This window comes from Mauremys mutica, chromosome 1 (assembly GCF_020497125.1).
Source record: "Mauremys mutica isolate MM-2020 ecotype Southern chromosome 1, ASM2049712v1, whole genome shotgun sequence".
Lineage (NCBI taxonomy): Eukaryota > Metazoa > Chordata > Testudines > Geoemydidae > Mauremys > Mauremys mutica.
The window spans coordinates 296,877,010-296,903,343 of record NC_059072.1 but is presented as its reverse complement, the minus strand read 5'-3'; the positions used below and the strand labels follow the sequence as shown (position 1 = coordinate 296,903,343).

Here is a 26,334-nt window from a genome sequence, read left to right as displayed (position 1 = left end):
TGGGATCATTCACAAGTCAACAAATAATCTACCATTCCTTCCATGTTTTTCCTGTTTTACAATGCAGATTTCCTGGTGAAGTCACTGTGAATTTTGATTCCTAATCCCAACATATTTACAGGATGCCACATATGCAAACCATGTACACAACTCTCACATACAGTGTCACCTCCTTTTGACTTTTGTATCCTGACTCATCTCATCTGACAGCAAGCAAGGATAAGTAGCATTCACCCTCCTCCCTGAACCCACACACACACACACACACACACACACACACACAAACATTATAACCTTCACTGCAGATATTTCACCTAGAAAAGATTTATCAGTGAAGTCTCCTAATTTTCACCCTTTACATTAAACATGAAAAGCCAAAAAAGAATTTGAAATCCTAATTTTTATTTTTCTTCATTATTGTCTCACAAACTCTTAATTAGAAAAGATATTTCTTACCAAATGATTAGCTCTTATGTCTGCTTTAACACTTGAAAGGTTACAGGAATAAGAAAAGGAAAGAGCTTTAATTAAAGAATAAATTATTGAATACTCAATTTTAATTGATGTAGCCCTCTGCTATTATTTTGCATGCTTATAGATATTTTATGTGAATCTGTAATCAAGATGACACAAAGAAAGACTAACTACTGAGGCTAAAAGAAGGAAGGGCTGTTGCATGATCACATTCAGCCGTTTAAGTTCCAGAATCGTGTGAAGTGTGGTTTCCATGACAACAAGTCACTAATTGCTAACATAAAATAAAGTAAAAATCAACCTTGACTGAATTTGCAGCTATGTGGAAGCTGTAAAATCCTTAAAATAATAATAATAATAATAAATGACATTATTTCTGTTTGATGGAAAAAAACACACCCAAGCCCACCTTCTGGATGAAGGCACCAAGACTTTCACAGTTAATTCAGATTTGGCAAAGGTGGCAGCATAAAGTAGTCATTGTGTGTCATACTTGATAGTCAACACCTACCTTTAACAAGAGATAAGGAGAGATGATTGTGATGAAGAGCTGAAGGATTTTTGTATCCTTGGGCTAGAGATCAGCAAAGGAAAATGCTGTGGAGAATGCATGAAGTAAATAAAAGACACAAATAACAGGATTTTAAACATACATTCTAACAGGATGAGAAGAAAAACAAATTAAGGGGGAGAAAAGGGGAGCTAAATCTATACACGTTTTCCTTGCTAACTTGTTAGTGAGGGGTTTCAGACCCCTCTGGTTTGCAGATTAAAAGAGTCTTTTGAGACTGTGGAAAACTGTTTGGGAGGCACAATGGCACCATTCAAAATTCACCAATTTATGAACTGCTACGTATCATTTGTAAAAATTGCTTCAGCCTGAGTTACCTTTCACCAGCTCTGTAAGTCGACTCACTGGGTCACTAGGAGTGAACGAGAACATTTTGATAAATTCAGTTTCCATGACAATGAATTAACTGTGGAAAAGGGGGAGGTGTTGGAAGATCTGTGTTCTGTAGAATACTCTTCAAATGTTTGCCTGTTTTCATTTTTAGCCATTTAGTTCTCATGGCTCTGTTCCAAGTCTCTTTAATTTGCCAGTAGCTGTTTTTCCTCCGCAGATTAAGGGAGTAATTCATCAGTGAATGTTTCACTCGGTGGTCCCATCTAATGTAAGAGAACATAAAAATGATTTTTTCCAATTATGCTTTTTGTTTGTTTAAAAAGAATGCAGCAGCCTTTTTTGTTGTTTCACTACAACCTGGCTATAGTGTTCTTAATCTTTCTTATTTGTTGCCCATTACTGTACTTACAAGTACAATTGCATCTTGTGAGATGCTGGGAGTTGGTTTTAAATACCAATGAGTCCCCAAAACAAAATAATGATTTTATGTTTGGTTCAAGAGGAACAAGCCAAAAAAGAATGTCATGCTCTAGAAAGCCAGCATATTCTACTTCAATGGAAACAGCTCAGAGAAAGTTACAAAAACAAGTAGCATTTTTCCGTGGTAGAACTGGTTAAAATTATGCTTCATCTGTATTGTTTATAAAAACCTGAAACATACAAAAAGTAGGGCCAGAACCAAAAGCCACTGAAGTCACTGGGTGTCTTTCTGCTGACATGCAGTGGGTTTTGGATCAGGCCCTTATACCAATGAGATGGAGAGGAGAGGTATACAAGCACTCTTTAATGTCTGTTTAATTGAGATTGAAGCAGGGAGATCTAGTGATCTGTTTTCACTCAGGGGACAGTTAGTTTGTCATTCAAAGACAATTTAGGCAAATTTGCCCCCTCAGCACTTCCTGCAAGGTGCTGAGCACTTCCTGCACACTTCCTGCCAGGTGCTGAGCCCCCAGAACTCCCCAATTGAGTCAATAGGCGTTGAAGGGGCTCACCACCTTTCAGTCTCTTCCTGTCTGCAAAATGGTGTTATTTTATATGCTTTACAGGGGATTGGAGGGTTTTGCTGTGAAAAGTTGCTGGTGGCTGCGCCAGGCTAGCAGGGGCCCAAGTGTCTGCATGATTTGCAAAAGGGAAAAAATGTTGTTAGAAAAAAACAAGGCATACAACACAGGAAAGAAAGGAAACAAAAGGAAGAAGTCAGTTACCACTTATGCAAGCACACAATGCCTGTAGAATGGCACTCTGTGAATTTCAATAAGGAGTGAGAAAAACTATTTCCTTTCTTTAATACGCAGACAGACATATCTATCTATCTATGCAGATATATATGCAAGTGTATGTATATACACAGAGAGAGAGAGAGAGAGAGAGAGAGAGATGCTTATTTAAAATTGCACTATATCTGAAAGCTTATATTCTATCATAGTCTCCGAGAGAATTTCTAATTAAAAAGAATATGATCATTCTCTTCCACACAATAATATTATTAGACTGTGCATGGCTGAAAATCAAAGTAACTGTTTTAGTCAATGAGACTTAGTTGCTTTGAAGCAGCTCCTCACGAGAAAAATAAAAAAAATGATTCAGAGTTGAGTGAAATTCAGTAAATCAGTAGCCTTGAGTCTCTCAGTCTTGATTTAAAATAGCAGGGGCACTTTCTGTCAGCCAGCTGAACACATGTGGACAAGCATAAGCCTAATGACTTCTTTTGTTCATCTGCCATGTGGAACTATTTCAACATTCTTATCTAGGATGTGAATGAGATGCGCTAATAGCTCCATGTTTCCATTCCTGGAACGGAGGAACTAATGCAGGTAGCATGCACTTATGTCCCATTGAGATTAATGGTGTGAGATCACTCAGCCTGCTGCTTTCAGTGAAACTGAGTCTGCAATACCCACAGTGACAGACAAATGCCTGATACTTCCTTTGCTCTTCCCTTGACCTTCAGCTGGCACCAGACACTGCTGCACATCATCTCTTGTTAATGTAATCACAGGTGAGATATGGATAAACAACAGTTGTCTCAGACCGGTAGATTGCTAATAAGTGTCACGCAATACAGTGGAGCTCAGGTGCAGATCATTAAAAAGAAGTAAGAATGAGAGGAATAACAACTTGTCAGTCCACCTTGAGTCAAGCTTAACATTCTCATGATACTAGTGTCCTCTGCTCAGCGTCCTCTGCTCAGTGGAACTTGGACTAAGAGTACAGCACTGGGACTTATTTCCAAACACTTTTGGTTAAACTTTGAGCCTTTGCTCAAATTAAGGAAGAATATAAGAACATTCAAACATTCAAAATTTCATTTTTTTCCTCATAAAGGTCTAAATGGTCTAGCCAAGCACTGTGAACTTTAACTAATAGTTTCCTGCGACAGTAATGGCACCTATTATTTGAATTCATTCTCCACACTGACAGCACAATTCAGACATACTCCAGTCAGTGACATTTTAAGTGACTTGTGATTTTCCAGTGTACCTTCTACAGTATACATACATTAACTACAGAATATAATAGATACATATGTACACAAAACCTGATGCTTTTACTTTTGCTGTTATATTTCAGACTTTGAACCACTGTGAGCTCTTTAAAATATATTCTGTTCTTGAAATATACAGTATGTAAACCTCTACCTCGATATAACGCTGTCCTTGGGAGCCAAAAAATCTTACCGTATTATAGGTGAAACTGCATTATGATTTGATCCACCGAACATGATTTGATCCACCGGAGCGCGCAGCCCCACCCCCCTGGAGCACTGCTTTACCACGTTATATCCAAATTTGTGTTATATCGGGTGGCGTTATAGCGGGGTAGAGGTGTATATTAGTGTGCTAAATTTAATCAAAAAGAGAAGATGCTTAAAATATTCCTGGCCAGTCCAAAGTTTTTAACTCTTTCCATCAGGGTGCTCCTCTCCCCTTTCCCAGTTACTATATTTTATAATGTTCTTAAAGAATGAGCTACAAAAAATAAATAGGAATGATAACTATCTGTTTTGATCATGAAATTACTCAAAAAAAGACATTTTTTAAAAGAATAATTTATCACAGGCACTGGCATAGCTGCCATGTTGTATGCAGTTCCATGTGTGGCACTTTTTACAGATAAAAGCAAGTTACTAATTTTCCCCTGCAAAGGTATACATACATTAACTACAGAATATAATAGATACATATGTAATAGATACATATTATAGAGCCCCTGCAAAGATATGCAAGCAGGTATATAAATAGAAAGCTGGGAGGGAGAAGGGATTCCTCTTGGGCCTCTTCTCAAGCAGTGGGAGGAGGAATAAGTGGCATGGATGGAGTTAGGAGCCAATCCCTCACCACTCCCAGAAGGAGGTTTGTGGCAAGAGGGTTCACACATACACACCTCACATACACACACAAAAGCGCACATATATATATTTGGGAATTCCTTCTTCTTCAAGGACAGGGGTGGGTAAAGAAGCCAACCTTTGCTCTTCCCCTAATCACAGAACCTGGCACTAGTAGTGTTCATTCTGCTGTTTGGTCCTGCCTCTTCAGAGTAAAAGAAAAGAGTAGGAATGCCAGGGATCTGGTTGTACAGGGCACCATAAATTAGGGAGAACAGTGTTTGGAATTAGGAAGATATGATGGTGCAGTGGGAGTTGGAACAGTGAGGCTGGAGTATTCGGGACAACTGCAGTTCAGGGAGGACCAACGTTAACTTGAGGAGATGGCAACAAGGATTATTTAGGGGGCCTGGGTTTTAGACTGTGTTCTAGTAGCTGAGTTTCAATGTTATACTATTATAGTAGCTGTTGTGTTGCAGCAGTGGCAATAAACTGTTGCAACCAATGTCCTCTAAACAACCTCGGAAACATTAGTGATTATCTTTGAGAACTCATGGAGGACAGGTGACACCCCACAGGACTGGCGAAAGGCAAACATAGTTCCTATCTTTAAAAATGGAACAAAGAGGACATGGGGAATTATAGACCAGTCAGCTTAACTTTGATACCTGGGAAGATACTGGAACAAATTATTAAACAATCAGTTTGCAAGCACCTAGAGCAGTGTTTCCCAAACTTGGGAAAGCTCCTGGCGGGCCGGGCCGGTTTGTTTACCTGCAGGTCTGGCCGATCGCAGTTCCTACTGGCCGCGGCTCCCACTGGCCACGGTTCACTGCTCCAGGCCAATGGGGGCTGCTGGAAGCGGCGGCCAGCACATCCGTCAGCTCGCACTGCTTCCAGCAGCTCCCATTGGCCTGGAGCGGCGAACCACGGCTAGTGGGAATCGCGATCGGCTGAACCTGAGGTAAACAAACTGGCCCGGCCCACCAGGGGCTCTCTCTACACAAATGGCATCCCAAATTTGGGAAACATTGTTCTAGAAGATAAATAGGGCTATAAGGAATAGCCAAAATGAATTTGTCAAGAACAAAGTGTGCCAGACCATCCCAATTTCCTTCTTGGACAAGCTTACTGGCCTAGTAGATGGGGATAAGCTGTAGCAATGATATCTCTGTATTTTAGTAAGGCTTTTGACACAGTCCTACATGACATTCTCACAAGCAAACTAGGAAAATGTGGTATAGATTAAATTGCTATAAGGTGTGTCCATAACTAGTTGAAAACCTGTACTCAAATAGTAGTGATCAATGGTTCACTGTCAAACTGGGAAGACATATCTAATGGGGTCTTGCAAGGATCTGTCCTGGGTCTAGTACTATTCAACATTTTCATTAACAACTTGAATAATGGTGTGGAGAGTATCCTTATAAAATTTGTGGATGATGCCAAGCTGGCAGGAGTTTCTAGCACTTTTGGAGGACAGTGTTCGAATTCAAAATTATATTGCTAAATTGGAGAACTGGTCTGAAATCAACATGCTGAAATAAAGACAAGTGCAAAGTACTACACTAAGGAATAAAAAAATCAAATGTACTAATACAAAATGGTGAATAATTGATAAGCCATAGTACTGCAGAAAAGGATCTTGGAATTATAATGGACCACAAATTGTATATTAATCAACAATGTGATGCAGTTCTGAAAAGGGCTATCATCACTCTGGGGTATATTAACAAGACTGTCGTATGTAAGACACAGGAGGTAGTTGACCCGCACTACTTGGCACTTGTGAGGGCTTAGCTGGAGTATTGTGTCCACTGTTGGTGCCCATTGTCAACCATCCATCTCAAAAGATGATGATGTAATTACCAAAACAGTAGAGTGACTGTGTCACATTGAAGCATTGCAAACGGCTAAAAAGTCCAATTCATGAGTAACAGTCCTTGCCACAAATAGTGCAGGTATAAGACACGGGGCCTGAGGATGAAGCCACTATTAGCACTAGAGGCCTACTGTGCTTTCTTCTTCATTCTCTTCACTTTTCTCTCTCTCAACTACAATCAGATTGCAATCATGACATGGACCCCACACATTAAAAATGTGGACAAATTGGAGAGAGTAGAGAGGAGAGAAAAAAAATTAACAAAAAGATTAGAAAACCTGACCTACGAGGAAATGTTAAAAAATTGGGCAAGTTTAGTCTTGAGAAAAAACTGATGGCGACCTGAGAACAGTCTTCAAATATGTAAAAGGTGGTTGCAAAGAGGATGGTAATCAATTATTCTCCATGTCTACGGAAAATAGGACAAGAAGTAATCAGCTTAATCAGTAGCAAGGGAAATTAAAGGTTAGATATTAGGAAAAACTTTCTAACTATAAGGATAGTTAAGCACTGGGATATGTTTCCAAAGGTTGTTGTGGACTCCCTGTTACTGGAGGTTTTTTAGAACATGTTAGACAAAAACCTGCAGGGATGGTTTAGGTATACTTGGCCTTGCCTCAGCATGGAGAGATGGATTAGATGCCTTCTGAAGGTCCCTTCCAGCCTTGCATTTCTATGATTCTATGATTCCATGATCTTAGCCTGGTGAGGGGTCCAGGAGTATCTCAGCCCAACAGGAAAGGTCATATGGGTTTCCAAAGGCTCATATACAACACAAGGTATACATTAATGGGATTTGTAGCCTAATTTTCACTCACTGGAGAAGTTGCCTACAAACAAGTGATGTGAGGTGATCACTCCAGCAGAATGAGAAGAGGCCAATACAGAGAAAAAGCATGGACAGATAAGGAGGGTAAGGTGGAATTGTCCATGGAAGGCCCGGGCAGCTACTCCAGAAAGAAATCAGTAAGATGATGAAGTTTATTGGGAACACTGAGCAGTCAAGTTTTTTGTTTTGTTTATTTATGTGGTTTTAGAGGAGGAGGTATTAGGAGCTTGTTCGGTGAGCCGAGATTGCTAGGGATATTATTGCATGGGGAAGCCTGAGAGAGGTTGTTCTGGGAGGCAGCTAAGCCCTGCTGCCTTCCTGCAGCTATACTAGTTGTGGAAAAATCCAGTGGCGATGCAGCAATGCATGACAAGGGGGCCTAATGTGTGTATGCCATGCAAGAGAAGTGACACCTGACAGGTTTGGTGCAGCAGCACCTCACACATTGAAACCCAACTCCACCCACACAGACCCCTCATTCCATCCACCCACTAACAAATGAACACAACACAAACCACAATTATCTCTCAAGGTTAGTCTGCTCAGCAGTCCATTTCATGAGTGTGTAATTTAAACCAACTCTGTGCTGCATAGGCTGTATTCATCAGACTAAGACCCAGGGAGATTTAGAGAGTCTGGCATAAAGGATCCCTTTTGTGTTCCTTAAAACTGACACTATGAGTGACAATATATAGTTCAATCCTCCAACCAATCAACTTCAATCCACACAATTTAGGAACCAATAAATCACTTTCTAAAATGTTGTAAAAGTAATATTAGAAAAAATAAATAAATATGTTTTATAAAGCAAATAGATGACTGCAGGCAGTATGATATTAGAAAGAGTCCCGCTCATTAAGGATGACCTATAATAACCCATTCATGGCTCTGTTTCTCTCTGCAACTCAAATCATGAGAAGTTATTCCTAATGTGTGAAAATATTTCTCATAGCACTTTGTCCTTGATTATGTATTATATAAATTATGGAGTATACTACTGTTTACACTGCCTATATAGTAGTTTTGACAATCAGGAGTTCCAAAGAAATATAAAAGAAATATTTACCAGATCTGCCCTTACAGAAGTTTTGTCAGTGTTAAAAATCAGTAAAACCTGACTTCAATAACTGGTATTAGGTTCTCAATAATGCCAAAGTCAATAGCTGCTTTTGTAACAGTGTTACAGTTTAAGCACTGCTGCAGGCCTATGCTAGACTTGAACATGGGATCAAAGACATAAAAGCAATGTGGCTGCATTGCTTTCACTTTATATTATAACACTCTAAGGATCTTTACACAAGTTCGCTTGTCAGTGACATTTTGTCATTGATCTTTTCTAATGCAACTTTTGCATCAATTATTTTTTCAGGAACCTCCTTTGAGGAAGATGATGCCTAAATGGGTTAAATGTACGTGTGTTTACTGTAATAAGAGAGTCTAGAAAGCCAGCCAAATACTTCAATTCGAGATCTGCAAGCACAGTGCTAGAATAAGGATACCCATGCTCAACTCTCTTAAGTTCTAAGTCGCCAAACTTTCAACTTGACTCCGATATTAGTCATAACAAAAGAGTATGGGTGAAATCCTGGACCCACTGAAGTCAGCTGCAAAACTCTCATCAACTTCAGTAGGACCAGGATTTAAATCGATATTGTAAGGCACTCCAGCACATGGATGTGAGATTCCACAGTCCAGATTTTCAAAACAGCTGAGGAACATATTTTCAAGTACTCAGTACCAAGTAGCTCCCATTGTGACACTTATTGGCCATAACCACACACTCTTTTGAAAATCTGGCTAATAATTTTGGTGCCTAAATGGAAGATAAGAACATAAGAACGGCCATATTGGGTCAGACCAAAGGTCCATCTAGCCCAGTATCCTGTCTTCTGACAGTGCCCAATGCCAGGTGCCCCAGAGGGAGTGAACAGAACAGGTAATCACCAAGTGATCATCCCCTGTCGCCCATTCCCAGCTTCTGGCAAACTGAGACTAGGGACACCATCCCTGTCCATTCTGGCTAATAGCCAGATGGACCTATCCTCCATGAACTTATCTAGCTCTTTTTTGAAGATGGGCTCTTTAAATCTCCCCCCACATCCTCATATGCCAAAACATAAAATATCAGAAATGTTGGTTTCTTTCCTTTCTTTTTTTTAATCATGTAGAGGTAGGTAGTAAGCTAACGGCATTGCACAACCCAACAAAAACAATCTCAGTCCTCAGTATCTTGAGTTTGGGGGCAGGTTAAAGCTTTCAATCGCTACAACAGCAAAAGTCAGATACGTATGAGAGTCCTTTCAGAGTCCAAAGCGCACTCTGTCACCTGCTCAGTGCGCGGGACGTTCCTGCTAGCTGAGGTATAGGCAACTTATGCTGCCACATTAGAGTGGGTCACTTACTTGCCTCCTCAGTCAATTCAGGAGCCATCTAAAAAAGAGGGGAGGAAGATTAGGGAAACACGTTAAGACCAATGCAAGAAAAGTTCTATTCCCTGAGTATGTCGGATTTACCTGCAAATTCTCCTACAAAATCTAAAGATTCTGTATTCCAATCCTGGCTTATATATTTATGATTTCACCTTCGAGCTTATCATATCACCAAGCAAATGGTACCATCTCATGATCTGAACAAGTAAGTCGGTTTCTTTGACACCGATATTGATTTTCTTCTTCTAAAAGGGACCTGGCAATATGACGCAATATAGTGAGATAGTCTTTTCAATAAATAGAGCATAGCCAGGGCAGTCATTCTGGCCTGTGGAAATCCTGCAGTATAAACAAAGGGATGCATGGCTAATTCAGCTATTGGAGAACAAATCCCTTAAGTGAAAAAAACAGTTATGCAACCAAATACTTACATCATTATGCTTTCTCTTCCATCTTTAGAATAATATCAGTTTTCCCCGCCTGAGTCCTGTGTTCATAGTTGCATATTCTCAGTGATGTGTTTAAGATAATGAACCCTAAAAAAACAGAGGTTACTATTACTAAGGGGATTTTTCTATTAAGTTTTAACTTCACTTACAATCCATCTTTTTCCTTTTCCTTTCTTTTCAAAGATTTTGTTTTGTAGTGAATAGGATTTTAGGCTATTATATAACTCACATTAGCATAACTTTCTCATCTAAGGAAGTTACTTCAATCCATCTTATGCATATTCTGTATTTTATACAAAGTTTCAAGAACACTTATTCTTCTCCTGTCCAGCTTTTATATTCTTCAGTGACTTTTACTTTTCTCACTAATTCTTGCCCTCAACAGAACTAACAGCGTCATGAAATGTAAAAATTATTATATATAGTTTTAAAAAAAACACATTTTGAAAGTCCCCTAGGACAGATCTGTGATTATTACTGCTCTGCAGCAGCCCCTGCTGGTAAAGGACAGCTGTCAGACCAATAGGTCTCTTCACAATTATGCCTATCAAACCTACTGCTTAATCACCGGCTAGTTGTATTCCAGTATAGCCATGGGTGACCTGCAGGTTCACAGAATCTTGAAACTAGTTTTCCTACCATCTGCAGAATAGCAACTGTTCATTCTTTATCACAGTGGACAGCGAATACTGAAGGAATAAATAATGTTTATGAGCGTTTTTTGACATGTTTGTAGCATCAGCCAATAAAAAGAAGACTGGAAAATATTAGTCTAAGAAAAGAAAAGCAATGCAGTGTAAGATATACCACCTGAAAAGGCTTCACTTAAAGTACAAGTCATGACATAGTGTCAAAAAAGAATTTTTCACCCAGTGGAAGCACATTAAATTATGCTAGTACTGTCTGCTCTTCCATGTGGTTGTTGACAGATGTTTGTGAGAGAAAATCTTCCTTTCTGCTTGACCTTAAAAGTTGTCCCACACACAGCCTTTATATTACAATGGTAAAAAGCAAAAAATAAGAATTCCTCTGGTATAGAGACTAAATATTTACATGATGTTGACCAAAGTACACACAGAAAAAAAACTTAAAGATATTTATCAGAAAAAAAATCACACATCATTTAAAATGAAAGAACTAGAGTGGAAAACACCCAGGTGACTGCAGTTTGTTTTGCTATACATCCCTGAAACTCCCTGTAGTGGAAAGAAAATATAGCAGGAAGGTTATGATAACAAAACATATCTATTTTTCCCACATTTATCATCATATTTAAGCCAACCTTCCCAAGCAGCTCTGTAAAACATATGCATTTGAAATAGGGATCATATTCCCACAGGACTAAGTTGAGAGAAATATCATAGGAATAATTTACATAAATGTGAATCATGTAATCAAGAAAGCTGAAGGCAGTGGGTGTGGGGAAGAGAAGGGACAAGAACAATGGAAGACAGGAAACAGGACACAAGACAAACCAATTTAAAGATTTGGAATGACTGGCTATTTTTATACGAGGAAAACGATCTTAAGGAGGAAGATTGATTAAGCCAGCAACAATGACAGCTACAAAAAAAAATGTAGTCTAAACAGGAACAGCATCCTACAAAGGAAGACTGTGCCTCTGGGTTATCTCCATGAGGAATTTCAAATCTCAGAATGGTTGAAGAAACAAGTCTTATTTAATAGCAGGTGCTATGTTGTATGATGTATTTTGTCAAGCCCAAAGGGACTATCAGAACCTTCCACATATTAAAAGGAGATCAGAAGGATGTGATTTTGTTCACATTCCTCCAGGAAACATGATATACTGGCACACCCAGAAGTACAGACTAATGTAATAGTTATAGGTGGGTATAAAAATAAAAGTAAGGGAGCAAAGCATACATGAAAAAGTAGAATCATCCCAAGTATTATTGTCAAAAGGGAAGCAATCTTGATCACAAAGGGTCACTAAATTAAAAAAAAAATAGTGAATAAATGTCTTCATTATATTGTTTGAAAAATATTTTCATTTGAAAGGAATTACTTTTTCTTAATATTTTCCAGTTTGTAATCCAGCCAGAAATGACTATTTTTATTTATTATTTCCGCAGTGCCCCAAAATATGCTAGCTGCTTTATGAATAAATGAATTGGACAAGGTGAGTTTGTCAAAGAAATTCTTGCATTCAGGAGTAGCCCTAGCCGTTTTGCCAAACATAGCAAAAAACATTTCAGCATCCCCACTTCTCCTTTCTTTCCTGCCTTCCCCCGCTTGCTCCAGCAGACAAGCAAAAAAAAAAAAAAGAAAAGAAGAGAAAACCCAGTGTCACAGTGGTACAGCATCTCTTGAAAGCTGGCACCAATGGGTTAGGGTGTACTGGGTGTAGCAATTATAATTAAAAGGCCTTTGGTTGACAAAGGGACTAGTTAAGGCAGTAAATATGACACTGAATAGCAAGGGTTTGGAGATCAGGCCCTAAATATTAGGCAAGAAAACAACTGAAAGGGAAAACATCTGTGGAGAAAGGAGGAAGGTAAGGACAAGGGCTACAAATATAGGCCTTGATTCTGAAAGTACTTATGTGTGTGCTACTTTATGACCTACTGAAGTCAATAGGACTATTCATACAATTAAATTTTCTCACATGATATTTTGTGTTTGTGGGCTTGTGGCCAGAAACCCATGCAGTTCCTTAAAGTTATTATGTGATTATCTTGAAGTTGCCATCAGTAGAGTCAATGACATTTCAATGAGAAACAGAAATGAAATGCCACAAAAAAAACCCCAACACACTGCAATTTTTTCCTTTTTCCAACCAACTCTGATATTATAGATGTACGCCCACAGGTACATCTAAACATAGCAAAATGTGTCTGAGTGTTTGATGTGCATTTATCTTTTTATTAAAACATTATTTTAAAAAATCTATTAAGCAGAAAGTATTATAGTGGCTACAGCTTTTCAACTCAACTAATGCAAGTGGGCGCTAAATACTGAAAGGTACCTTCTGGATGAGACAGGAACTTTGACTTCTTGCTACCTTGATTTTAATGAAGTAGAGTACAGATAAGATACTATAAATCCTCTGGTCTTTGTCTGCAGCTCACTGCACTGTTACCCAGGAAATATCACTGCCATATAATGTTGCTAAAAAAGTCACTAATGTATTACCATATCCAAACAGCAGACCTTTCTAGAATTTAATCATTGTTAATGAATTAGCAATAGTTGGAGAGTATTTATACGCTTTTGCACAAAAAAAGTAAAGTTTCATTATACCAATGGGTAAATGTGCTTCTGACAACCTTTTTGGCAGCTATTATCTTTGAAAAAAAGTCATAAGCGGCCAGCTTATTAAATTTTGTAAATCATAAGGCTTGTCTGCAAATGCAGAGCACTACAGCTGATTTAGCTGTTGGCCTAGAAACTCTGCTGTTAAGACCAATAAATGGGTCCAGAGTTTAAGTTGCATAGTAAATTATACATAGAGGAAACAGACAGAATCTTGCCTCGTGTTTCCTATCTTTGAACCATAGAGTGGCTGCACTGCAGCGTCCAGAAAGATGAACTGACAGCACACTTTTGTTGCTGGGCTTAAAATTTTAAAATGATACATCAAGTTCCTAGATCCTGATCACTCTCAGCAAGGGAATGTTACTGAGTTCTTGACTAAGTATGAACATGAGAATGGCCATACTGTGTCAGACCAATGGTCCATCTAGCCCAGCATTCTGTCTTCTGAGAGTGGCAAATGTAAGATCCTTCAAAGGGAAAGAATAGAACAGGGCAATCAGCAAGTGATCCATCCCCTATCATCCACTCCCAGCATCCGGCAGTCAGAGGCTTAAAGACACCCAGAGCATAGGTTGCACTCCTGACCACTTGGCTAATAGCCATTGATGGACCTATCTTCCATAAACTTATCTAGTTCTATTTTGAATCCAGTTATAGTTTTGGCCTTCACAACGTCCCATGGTAATGAATTCCACGGATTGACTGTGCATTGTGTGAAGAAATACTTCCTTTTGTTTGTGGTAAACCTGCTGCCTATTAATTTTATTGAGTGACCCCGGTTCCTGTGTTATATGAAGGGGTACATAACACTCCCTTATTCACTTTCTCCACACCATTCATGATTTTATGGACCTCTATCATATTCCCCCACAGTCACCTCTTTTCCAAGCTGAATAGTCCCAGTCTTTTTAATCTCTCCTCATATAGAAGCGGTTCCATACCCCTAACCATTTTTCTTGCCCTTCTCTGTACCTTTTCCATTTCTAATATATCTTTTTTGAGATGGAGTGACTAGAGCTGCAACAGTATTGAAGGTGTGGTGATATCATGGCTATATATAGTGGCACTATGATATTTTGTGATTATCTATCCCTTTCTTAATGATTCCTAACATTCTGTTGGCTTCTTTGATTGCTGTTGCACATTGAGCAGATGTTTTCAGAGAATACTCCACGATGACTCCAAGATCTTTTTCTTAAGTGATAACAGATCACTTAGATCCCATAATTTTGTATTTAGAGTTGGGATTATATTTTCCAATATGCTTTACTTTGCATTTATCAACATTGAATTTCATCTGCGATTTTGTTGCCCATTCACCTAGTAATGTGAGATCCCATTGTAACTCTTTGCAGTCTGTTTTGGACTTAACTATCTTGAATAATTTTGTATCGTCTGGTTTCAGAGTAGTAGCCATGTTAGTCTGTATCCGCAAAAAGAACAGGAGTACTTGTGGCACCTTAGAGACTAACAAATTTATTATAGCATAAGCTTTCATGAGCTACAGCTCACTTCATCGGATACATGTAGTGGAAAATACAGAAGGAAGAGATATATATACACAGGGAACATGAAACAATGGGTGTTATCATACACATTATAAGGAGAATGATCAGTTAAGGTGAGCTGTTGTCAGCAGGAGAGAATAATAACTGTTTGTAGTGATAATGAAAATGGCCCATTTCAAGGACTTGACAAGGAGATATAAGGAACTGTAGGTGGGGGAAAGATAAGCATGGGGAAATAGTTTTACTTTGTGTAATTGGACACCATTAAATTAGGTTTGAATAAAGACTGGGAGTGGATGGGCCATTACACAAAGTAAAACTATTTCCCCATGTTTATCTCCCCCCACCTCCACTCCCAGTTCCTTATATCTCCTTGTCAAGTGCTGGAAATGGGCCATTTTCATTACCACTACAAAGAGTTCTTTTTCTCTCCTGCTGACAACAGCTCGCCTTAACTGACCACTCTCCTTATAATGTGTATGGTGACACCCATTGTTTCATGTTCCCTGTTTATATATATATATATATTATATATATAATATATTTATATATATAGTATATATATATATATATATATATAATATATATATATATATATATATACACACACACATATATATATATATATATATACACACACACATATATATATATATATATATGTAATCGTCCTTCTGTATTTTCTACTACATGCATCTGATGAAGTGAGCTGTAGCCCACGAAAGCTTATGCTACAATAAATTTGTTAGTCTCTAAGGTGCCACAAGTACTCCTATTCTTTTTGTATCATCTGCAAACTTTGCCACCTCACTGTTTACCCTTTTTCCCAGATCATTTATGAATATGTCAAACAACACGGGTCCCAGTACAGATCCCTGAGAGACACTGCTATTTATCTCTCTGTATTCTGAAAACGGACCATTTATTCTACCCTTTCTTTCCTATCTCTTAACCAGCTACTGATCCATGAAAGGACCTTACTTCTTATCTCAAGACTGTTTATTTTGCTAAGAGCATTTGGTGAGGGACTTTGCCAAAGGCTTTCAGAAAGTCCAAGTACACTATATCCACTGGATAACCTTTGTACACGTTTGTTGACCCCCTCAAGTAATTCTAGTAGATCAGCGAGGCATGATTTCCCTTCATAAATGCCATGTTGACTCTTCCCCAACAAATCATGTTCATCTATGTCAGGGGTCGGCAACCGCTAGCATGCAGCTCACCAGGGTAAGCATCCTGGCGGGCCGGGCCAGTTTGTTTACCTGCCGTGTCAGCAGGTTCAGTGGACCGCGGCTCCCACTGGCTGTGATTTGCTGTCCCAGGCCAATGGAGGAGGCAGGAAGTGCCATGGGCCGAGGGATGTACTGGCCGCGGCTTCCCGCTGCCCCATTGGCCAGGGACAGCAAATCACAGCCAGTGGGAGCCACGGTCAGCTGAACCTGCCGACACAGCAGATAAACAAACTGGCCCAGCCCGCCAGGGTGCTTACCGTGGCGAGACGTGTGCCAGAGCTTGCCGACCCCTGATCTATGTGTTTGATAATTCTGTTCTTTACTACATTTTCAACCAATTTGCCTGATACTGAAGTTAGGCTTCCTGGTAATTGCCAGAATTACCTCTGGAGCTCAGTGGTGAGAATAAATGAACAAAATGGAGTGTAATTCTTCACCACTAAACCAATGAGTCTGCAGAGTTTATCCAAACTGAGATTACATAAAAACCTACTGGAGTCGCACTCTGGTTTTCTGGTAGTAACTGCTGTAGACAGAGTAAGATGACCATCAAAACTGGAATATAGAAGAAAAGAAATATGTTTGTTCTACATTATTTTTTTTCCTTTTCAGATACTGCATGCAAGTAGTCAATTACTCTCAAGTATGTTAACAAAGTAATATACCCTCTTGTAATAACCATCTGACTAGACATAAAACAGGGAGGAAGCTGGGGCAAAAGAATCATATCTGAATAATGTGTGAGAGGGGTTGTTTTGTTATACAATACTTAACTCATTGCTTTGTATTCTTCCAATTCACAGTGACTTATGGTGCATCATGTCGAAGTGCAAAGTGATTAGAAACTGCCCACTACTGTGTCCTTTCATGAACAATGGAAGCAAATGTGTCAGTCAAGAATGCTTAGTTTGCACCTGCTCAACAATCATTCTAGTGCTTACTTTTATATAAACTAATACGTTTTTTTTAAACAGGAGTCAAGTACTTTTCATTTTCAGTAGGCAACCAGCCCTTTGGTACTCAGACTAATAATCAAATCAGTATGCTAAATTATATTGTGTAAGGAGATAGCAAACCTAAATACTGAAAATCTGTCTCAAAATTTTTTCTATACCAACTGTCAGCAGGGGGAACTATTAATTCATTCAAAACTTTCTAGGCTGAAATGATGTAGGAAACTGGCATCATACTAGCACATATATGTTCACAAGCTTGCCTCACTGCAACACTCAACCTAGACACCTAAAGACATAAAACACTGTGAAACACTACACAACTTGATTAAAGACAACAAAAATTAAAAACAAAGTGTCTTTTGAGTATTATGTGGATTTTGGAGGCTAAGATTAAAATGCAACATGATCCTGATGAATCAAAAAAAATTGTCAAATGTAGGGCCCCATGCTACCCTCCCACAAAAAAAATCCATCAGATAGGAAAACTAAGTTAAAATATCTATGGTTTAGCTCATAATAACAGCAGTTTCATTGTTCTTTTGATAGGGAACGATACTGGGCCATGCAGATCGGGCCAGGGATATGTGTCTCAAAGCTATTCGGAATCACAGGGAAATCAGAGAAAGCATAGCTTCTAATGGAGAGAGGGATTTGAGCAAAAAGTATGACAGGGGGCTAAAATCACAGATCACAACTGTATGATACATTGAGCAACTTAAGTAGTGAGGGGAAGTCCACCCACCTGACCCTGCCATATAGAGTGGCCTCCTTCAGCCCTTCTCTGTCCACCCTGACAGACCCTCAAAATCCCACAAGGCCCTGACTGTATAGATGACAAGGAAGGACTTCTTCATATTCAGAGTGAGGGGGACATAGCAGGCAATGAGCTGCAGAAAGGTGTATAGAGTCCAGAAAATGGCAGTATAATAAATAAACTAATAACAGAAAAAGATGTGGGGTAGTAGTGAATAAAAAACTAAGTACAATTCTACACTCTCACAAAAAAAGACAAATATTATATTAAATGGTATTAACAGGCGTATCCCATGTAAAACAAGCAAGGCAATTATTTTGCTCGTCCCAACACTGATTAGGCCTCAGTTGCATTACTGCATTTTGTTTTGGGCACGACATATTTAAAAGGACAACAAATTGGAGAAAGTTCAAAGGTCAGCAATGTAAGCAGAGTCAGGATGAGCTCTACCCTGACATCTGGTGGTAGATTATGGGGAGCGCGGAAAGAAGTTTCAAATATTCGCATTAGCATTTCAGTTATTTGCATGGGCACTCCCACCCCACTTAGCATACCGCAAAGCAGCCTGGGATGGTTATTTTCACAGCTATGGGAGCCCAATTTTGTTGTTATTGGGGCAGGAGCAATAAAATGTTGTCATCCCGATTAAGTAAATGAGGAACTACAAAACTGTCTTATGATAGAGGGTTTCATTGTCAACTAAATAGCACTTGCTAGACAAGGGACATGGGTTCCAAAACCCAGTCAAGAGAGAGAGGCTGGGGACAGAGATCTGTACTTGGTGGTGCAGGCTCTTTGTGTGAGCCAGAAGCACCAGTTCCACCTGTGCCTCTCTCCACTGTGGAATGTCAGAGTTAATTTTTGATTCCCTTAAGAATCTAAATGCAGGTTACTGAGCAGAATTCACTGGTACTGGGGCTCCCCTACTAAGAGCTGGAATCACTAAGAGCTGAAATCACTGAAGAGCTGGATTTGCTGAGCTGAGAGCACTGAGTACTGTGCTAATGAGTGGGGGAGCCTGAAGCCATACTGTGGAGCAGAGCAGCTGGCAGAGCAGAGTGGTGCAGTTTGTGCAGCCACTGGGTGAGTGGAGCCAAGCAGCTCGCGAGGATGGCTGGAGTGGCTCACAGGACAGCTGGTGGACCAGAGCAGCTGGCAGAGCGGAGCAGCCCACAGAGCAAGCGGAGCTGAGCTGTTTGCGGAGATGACTAGTGGAAGCAGAACCCCACGAAGAGGCAGGGCAGTTGGCCCCGAAACCATGTAAGGTGCCCCTTTCTACCCAGGCTGGGGAGGGGGACCTCTGCAGAGAGACTCTTGAGCTCTGGGGCTGCACTGACCCGGGACAGAGACTTTTGGATTGTGAGACTTTTGGGACTGTGGGTGATTTGGGGGTTGCTGGACTCAAGGGCCCCGAGGGAAGGACATGGCCCAATTTGCTGGAGTGGGTCTTTGCTCACGGTTTGATCTATGAACTCTAGCTGAGGTATTTTCCCAATTTAATGCTTGTTGTTTGTCATGTAATTAAACCTTTTCTGCTACACCAAGACTCTGTGCTTGCGAGAGGGGAAGTATTGCCTCTTCGAGGCGCCCAGGGGTGAGTGTAAGATTTTCCCAGGTCACTGGGTGGGGGCTCGAGCTGGTTTTGCATTATGTTGTGGGGAAGGGACCCCTATGTATTGAACCCGGCCCTTGCTGCTATCGTTTCGGCCCGGCAGAAGGGTTACAGCAACAAAGAGGATAAAAGGTTTGGAAAATATTAGGAAAGGTTAAATGAACTGGACATGGTCATTCCAGAGAAAAGACAACTAAAGGGAAACATGATCCGTCTTCAAATATATAAAGGGTTGCTATACAAAGGACAGATTTCACAATCTCCTGGGGATTCCAGAACTGGAAGCTACTGTGTTATGCCTCTCAGCCTCGGCAAGTGAGAGCTTTGCTGCGGCTAAGCTCTGTGCTAGGTCTCTGAGACAAAAGCCTGTTTGCCTTTCCAGCAAAATCTTCAGGATTCTGCCAGTCCAAACCTTGTCTAGGAGATAAAAATCAGTGAACCCCAATTCCCAAATTCCTCAGGGACATCTTTCTCTGCAGTGCTCAGCCTCTCTTACTGTAGTATCCACCAAATTGTATCAAGTTTGCTGCTCCTTTCAAGGGAAAGCAGCTTATTAACTTGACTGGAGTTGACAAGCCCTCTACTTCAGTTATAGCACTGAGTTGGTTTATAATAAAAATAAAACAAGTTTATTAACAAAAGGACCTTGATTTAGTAATACCAAGGGATAAGGATAGGTTATAAACAAACAAAAGTAAAAATACTCTTCTAAGTCTAAAACTCAACACACCAGAATCTTTTGTCCAAAGCAGTTTTTCTCACCATAATCTTTCTTCCAGCATGACCAGCTAGACTTTTAGCCAGAACCAACACACAGACCTCAAAGCACTTGGTTTCTTTGACTCCTTATGTGAAGGATAAATAGGGGTTCAGTCCCCCTCTTTTTATAGTTTAGTAAACTTCTGAAATGTATTCTTCTGAAATGCATCCCCAAATAAAGTTCCTTTCCCCGTTGGTGTACATGCCAGGCTGCCTGGCGTATATTCCATGCTGGTTCCTCCCCCGTTGGTGATTTTTACAATGCAAGTGATTTCTTCCTTCAACCTCCAATACAAATTAGCCTATTGAATTTGGTCACACCTGGTTTGAAGTGTTGGCCTCTTTTCCTTTGTCTGGAGAAAACCTGTTTATCAACTTCCCCTGAAATGCCTGGTTTAAACATATTTTAGTCACATATTTCCAGCACATCTGTAAAGTTCTTTGTGGGTTAACCATACATATGTCACACAAGAACATGAATGATCAGTAAGTTATTAGTTTTCCAATGATATCTCACATGCCACTTTTTGGAGAAATATCATGAGAACTGTGTGCCAGCTGGCTTAAACTGTCTCTTAAGGTCACAACAGGGAGACATTATACCCATGAGTCAATAAGGACAGAACAAGAACTAATGGTCTTAGACTAAGGCAGAGAAGATCTATGTTAAATACAAAGAAAAACTTTAACTATTAAAACTGTTAGGCAGTAGAACTTGCTGTCAAAGGCAGCCACAGAAGCACTATGATCAGAGATATTTAAGGCTAGGCTGGACTTTTAGAGGACAGCTAGTGGAAGTATGGCCCAATGCTGAGGGTGCTGAGTTGGGACACATGGGTTCTGTTTCCTACTCTAGGCAAGTCAGTTAGTCTTTCTGTGTCTCTGTTCCTCAACTGTAAAACAGGGATAAGAGCAACATTCTAGCTCACTGGGGTATTGTGAGAATAAATACTTTCAGAATTGTGAGGCAATAATGAGCGCCATACAAATGTCTAATCTGGATAGCTAAAGATGGCTTATGATAATACATTCAATCTTGCCACAATGTAAGGGCACTGACCATCTGACCTGCCAGAGGTCCATTCCAATTTGAATGATTTCTATGACTGTTGAAATGTGCTTTAGATAACACATCCAGTCTGGAGCCACTACATCCAAGAATGGAGAGTAAAAAGTAACAATAATTCAGTAGCTCTGCCATAATACAACAGCTCCCCAGGGGCCTAACTCAATCACCCACTGAAGTCAATGGAAAGAGTCAATTGCTTCAAGGAGTTTGATCAGGCCCTAGATACTAGTTATCAAATATGAAAAGAGGCTGTTCAGAATCTAGAGGACTAGTTGTGTAAAAATGATCAACTACTGAAATTGCTGAGATGAACCCTGGAAAGGAGATTAAAATCTAGTGGCAAAGTCAGAAAATATTACAAGTAACTGGCAAGATATGTCTACAGAAAAGTATATTCTTTATGTTTCTTTCTTATTTTTAAAATGGGAATGTAACTCCCTTATTAGATGCTTCATTTGATGTGGTTAGGTTTGACTGCATTCTTACAAGGGGAGCTGGTTGTACTTTTCTAAAAGCTATTTTAATGTTTAGAGCAGGGGTCGGCAACCTCTGGCACGTGGCTCGCCAGGTTAAGTACGCTGGCAGGCCGGGCCAGTTTGTTTACCTGCTGCATCAGCAGATTCGACTGATCGCAGATCCCACTGGCCACAGTTCACAGACCCAGGCCAATGGGGGCGGCGGGAAGTGGCCCGGGCTGAGGGATGTGCTGGCCGCGGCTTCCCACCACTCCCATTAGCCTGGAGCGGTGAACCACGGCCAGCGGGAGCCGCGATTGGCCGAACCTGCCGACGCGGTAGGTAAACAAACTGGCCCGGCCCGCCAGGGTGCTTACCCTGGCGAGCCGCGTGCCAGAGGTTGCCGACCACTGGTTTAAAGTATTAAAGGCTCCGAATTAAAGGGGCACCAGCTACATGCTTTTTTAAAAAAAGTGGTTATTTTTAATACTAAAATTGTGCTACCTTAGAATGTGAAAATGAAAATATTTGTTAAAACTACACAATTTATACTATATATTTACGTATTTCACTCAGCTTCTATTTTGAGAATAGATTGATCATTTTCATTTTTGTTAATTTTCCTTCTTAGTTCTCATACATGTTCATTTTATCTAGTTAGTTACTTCTCCATACAGATGAAATACACCTGTCCCAGCCTCTGGTACTGTTGGACTCATAATACTGCAGTGGAATAGTTAAATTGAATATATATATATTCCTCTGAAAAACAAAATTCATGAAAACATTTCTATTTGCATTATGATTTTTCAAACCCTTTTAACTAGGATAGGAGACACTGAAGGAACATTAAAGGTAAAAGGAAGGAAGTTAACAGAAAGAATTAATTTGCTATCAATTTCCTAAACATAAGAAGGAACAAAATGGATAAACTTTTTAAATCCTAGTGATTTGTTAAGTAAAGAATAAACTAAAGTAATGTGAGATTTCAAGTTTCTGAAGCATAAAATGGGACACACTCCATAAAAGGGATGTGCACAAATGGTTTCACTCACTATCAGTTATGCAAGGAAAAGTGATGGGGCATAGAAGAAAGTGTAATTGGAATGAAAGTCATGAACACAGGTGGCTTACATGGAAAGCATCACATAGCATCTCAGAAGACACGGGCAACTCACAAGACACGTACAGCTAACTTCAATAAACCCGAATACTGTACAAATTTCATATTGAAAGTCAAATAAATATTTACAGTACAGAATTACCTATGTGTATTTACGCAAGGGCTCACAGTAGCTAATGAGCATATGGGGTAAAAACACAGTGCCCTGCAGGATCATATGTCAGCAAAGTTATATAATGAAAAACAATATGACCAGAGAGGAGAATATATCACCTTAAAAAAAATAGCATATAGGAGACATCCAGGAGGGCCCCACTGGTGACTATAGAATATGCTGATGTGCATAAGGCTGGCATGCATATTTCTTTTGCGTTTGTCACATCTGTATAATAGGCCCATTGTAAGCCGAGCATGAGTTAGAGCTGCCTATGCCTGCTTTCGAAGCCTGGGCAGCACATACTTTTGATAGATGGATGGGAGAAAGGGAACGTGGTACACGGATCTTGTCTTCGGTGTATTGACATTACAGCACGCATGCCTTTCAACCTTCATGCCACCTTGGAGTAATGCAGCAACACCTGCCTCTGAGAGTACACGTTGAGAGGGGAAGGGGGTCAGCCCTTTTTGTCTACCTTACTTTCTTCTGGTGGAAAAAATGGCACAACTTCCATTTTTCACTGGCTTGGACAGAGTTCAAAGGGGAGTGCAGAACCTCTGACTTATTATTCCTGGGAAGCAGCAATGGCAAGAGAGAAAAGGCAGGGGAAGGAGGAGGAATTCAGTGAGGGGCACATTTTAGTAGCTACAATAACAAAGCTGGTCTCTCTTTCACACACACGTACACACACTGCTTTTAGGGTGGAGGGATAGCTCAGTGGTTTGAGCATTAGCCTGCTAAACCTAGCGTTATGAGTTCAATCCTTAAGGGGGCCACTTAGGGATCTGGGGCAAAAATGGGTCCTGCTAGTGAAGGCAGGGGGCTGAACTCAATGACCTTTCAAGGTCCCTTCCAGTTCTAGGAGATTGGTATATCTCCAATTATTACCTTTTTTTTCAGTTTTCAAGTGGCCCCATTTTACATATACTCTGTGTCTTCCACTGAAACTTCCCTTATTCTCCGTGAAACCCAGTTGTGCAGAAGGCCACATTACTTGGAGCTGCTACAGTTGCCCAGTGTTACCATTCTATAAAATTTTGATTTGCTATCTTCAGTCTTGTAGAATGTACTACTCAGATTCAGTGATATGCTGGACACACATTAAGAAAAATGAGAACTTGTTAACTTATGGGAATTCACAGGCAATAAACCACAAACGCAGGTGTACATACTCACATGAAACATACGCCTTAACATTTGGGTTTGCACAAATGTAAGACACATATTCATTTAAATTATGGTTTGCCATTCACACGTGAAACAGATCAACAAGAGAAGTTGTACAATATTGAGTGAACCAATTTAGGACAGCTCTCACACAGCTCAAATCAGGAGAGTTAGTATGGCTGTTACAGAAACCATGCAAAGATTGGTAAGGTGGAAACAAAGATGTGAGTCTAGCTTTGAACCTAGACACTTCCCACTTTGCAATGAACTGACTTATTAGCAAACCGTAATTGTGTACCAGAAAAGCAAGTGAAAATGAGACAGTGAGCGGTTTGATAACAATTCTCCACTCATACTACTTTCATCTTATAATGCCCTAGTACATCTGATGAATTTACCGGTAGCATTTTTTCATGTTGCAGATGAATATCTGCCTAATTGTCTGTAAAAAGTGCACCATTTATAAATAAGAGTTAAAGGAAGACAATATAACAAGGTGGGACTTGTACATGTTTTGCATAGGAATGACCTGTGAGGTTCTCACACATATACTCAACCAATGATGACAGTTTTAGCCCAATTATTTTTAGGCTTCAGTTCAGAAAGAAAATGTAGATTCCCTCCCTTTTCTCCTTGAAATTGCTAAGAAGGATAGTACCCCAGTTCCTATGGAAATAACATGGACAGGCTATTTTAGTCTTCAAGAGTCACTGAATGGAAAAATAGGATGCAAAATATTTCCTGGCATTATTTAGGACTGACTCATTGTACCATGCACATTAGTCCAGAACCATAGTTAAACATTTCAATAAGTTCATGTATTTATTTCCATTTTCTTTCCTTTGAGCTTTACTGCTTGAATGATGCCAATAATGGAGGGAAAGCATGTTTGTCTTTCCTAACTGTCACTGATGACATAGATAAGCAAAATGGATGTGGGTGTTTCTGTTTTGTTTCTTGGTAATGAGGCTTTTCAAGTATTTTAGTAACTAAAAGAATGTGACATTCAAAATGTTGGTATCTATTGCCTTCAGCAGGTTTTCTAAACAGAAGGAAGTACAAAATTTTATACCAATAAAAAAAAAATACACATTTTCTGGTAAAAAGGACAACAACTAGACATAAAATGTTGTGAACAAACTTAATCACCCAGGTACTGTAAGGTAATGTATATTCAGAAGTACATTATCATTTTATAGCATTTTAATAATTCCTGTGTGTTATGAATCATTGATGTTTATTAATAGAAAAAAAACAGAGTCAGGCACCAAATCAAGAATAAGAGATAGGCATGTTTAAAAAAAAATCTTAAGGAACATTCCAAGTAGACATTTAGTGCTTGAATTGTGAAAAAAATCTGAGATACGAAGGTATTGATAAAAGCAATTCTCAACAAGTTAAAAAAAAAGCCAGTAGCCCATCTCTTACCCTTGTTTCCATAAGTGATACTATTCCTGCAAAACACTAACACAGAAAACTATTATTTTAGTGAGACTCTTGGCTCACTCTTGAGTTTTCTATTCCTACCTTGTGTAACTGGATAACGTGTGAGTAAAAATCAGTGTGGATTTGTGGTTAGAATACAGGAGTGGAAGTCAAGAGACCTTGTCTCTGTTTCTGACCCTGACCTGCTGAATGACTTTGGGAAAGTTATGTAATCACTCTGAGCCTAAGTTTTCCCGCCTGTAAAACGGAACAATTATACATTTCTTGAGTACTATAGTGGCATAGTGTGATGATCAATTTATGTTTTATAAAGCAGTTTGACATTCTCTGATGAAAGGCACTCTTTAATGGCTAACATTAGGGCTAACATTAAAATTTAAGACATTTTTGAAGATTTCTCTAAGCATTAAGCCTTTCAATTCTTGGTTTCTAGGGAAAAAATAATTTCTTACCTCTAGCTAGCACCTTGTTTTGTAAAGTACTTTACAAAATGTTTTGACTTCCTGTATGTCATTGAGCAAGTCT

The 26,334-nt window shown here is 39.6% G+C and overlaps 1 long non-coding RNA gene across 1 annotated transcript in view; it reads right to left on the bottom strand.

The window, feature by feature from the left end:
* The window catches only part of LOC123354179, a 58,671-nt gene extending 57,067 nt beyond the window's left edge, over window positions 1-1,604 (bottom strand). The window contains exons 1-2 of the long non-coding RNA XR_006574649.1: window positions 1,363-1,604; window positions 986-1,071 (exon numbers count right to left, since the gene is read on the bottom strand). This is a non-coding gene — a long non-coding RNA (uncharacterized LOC123354179). The remainder of the gene's footprint in view (window positions 1-985; window positions 1,072-1,362) is intronic.
* Between the last annotated feature and the right edge of the window lie 24,730 nt (window positions 1,605-26,334).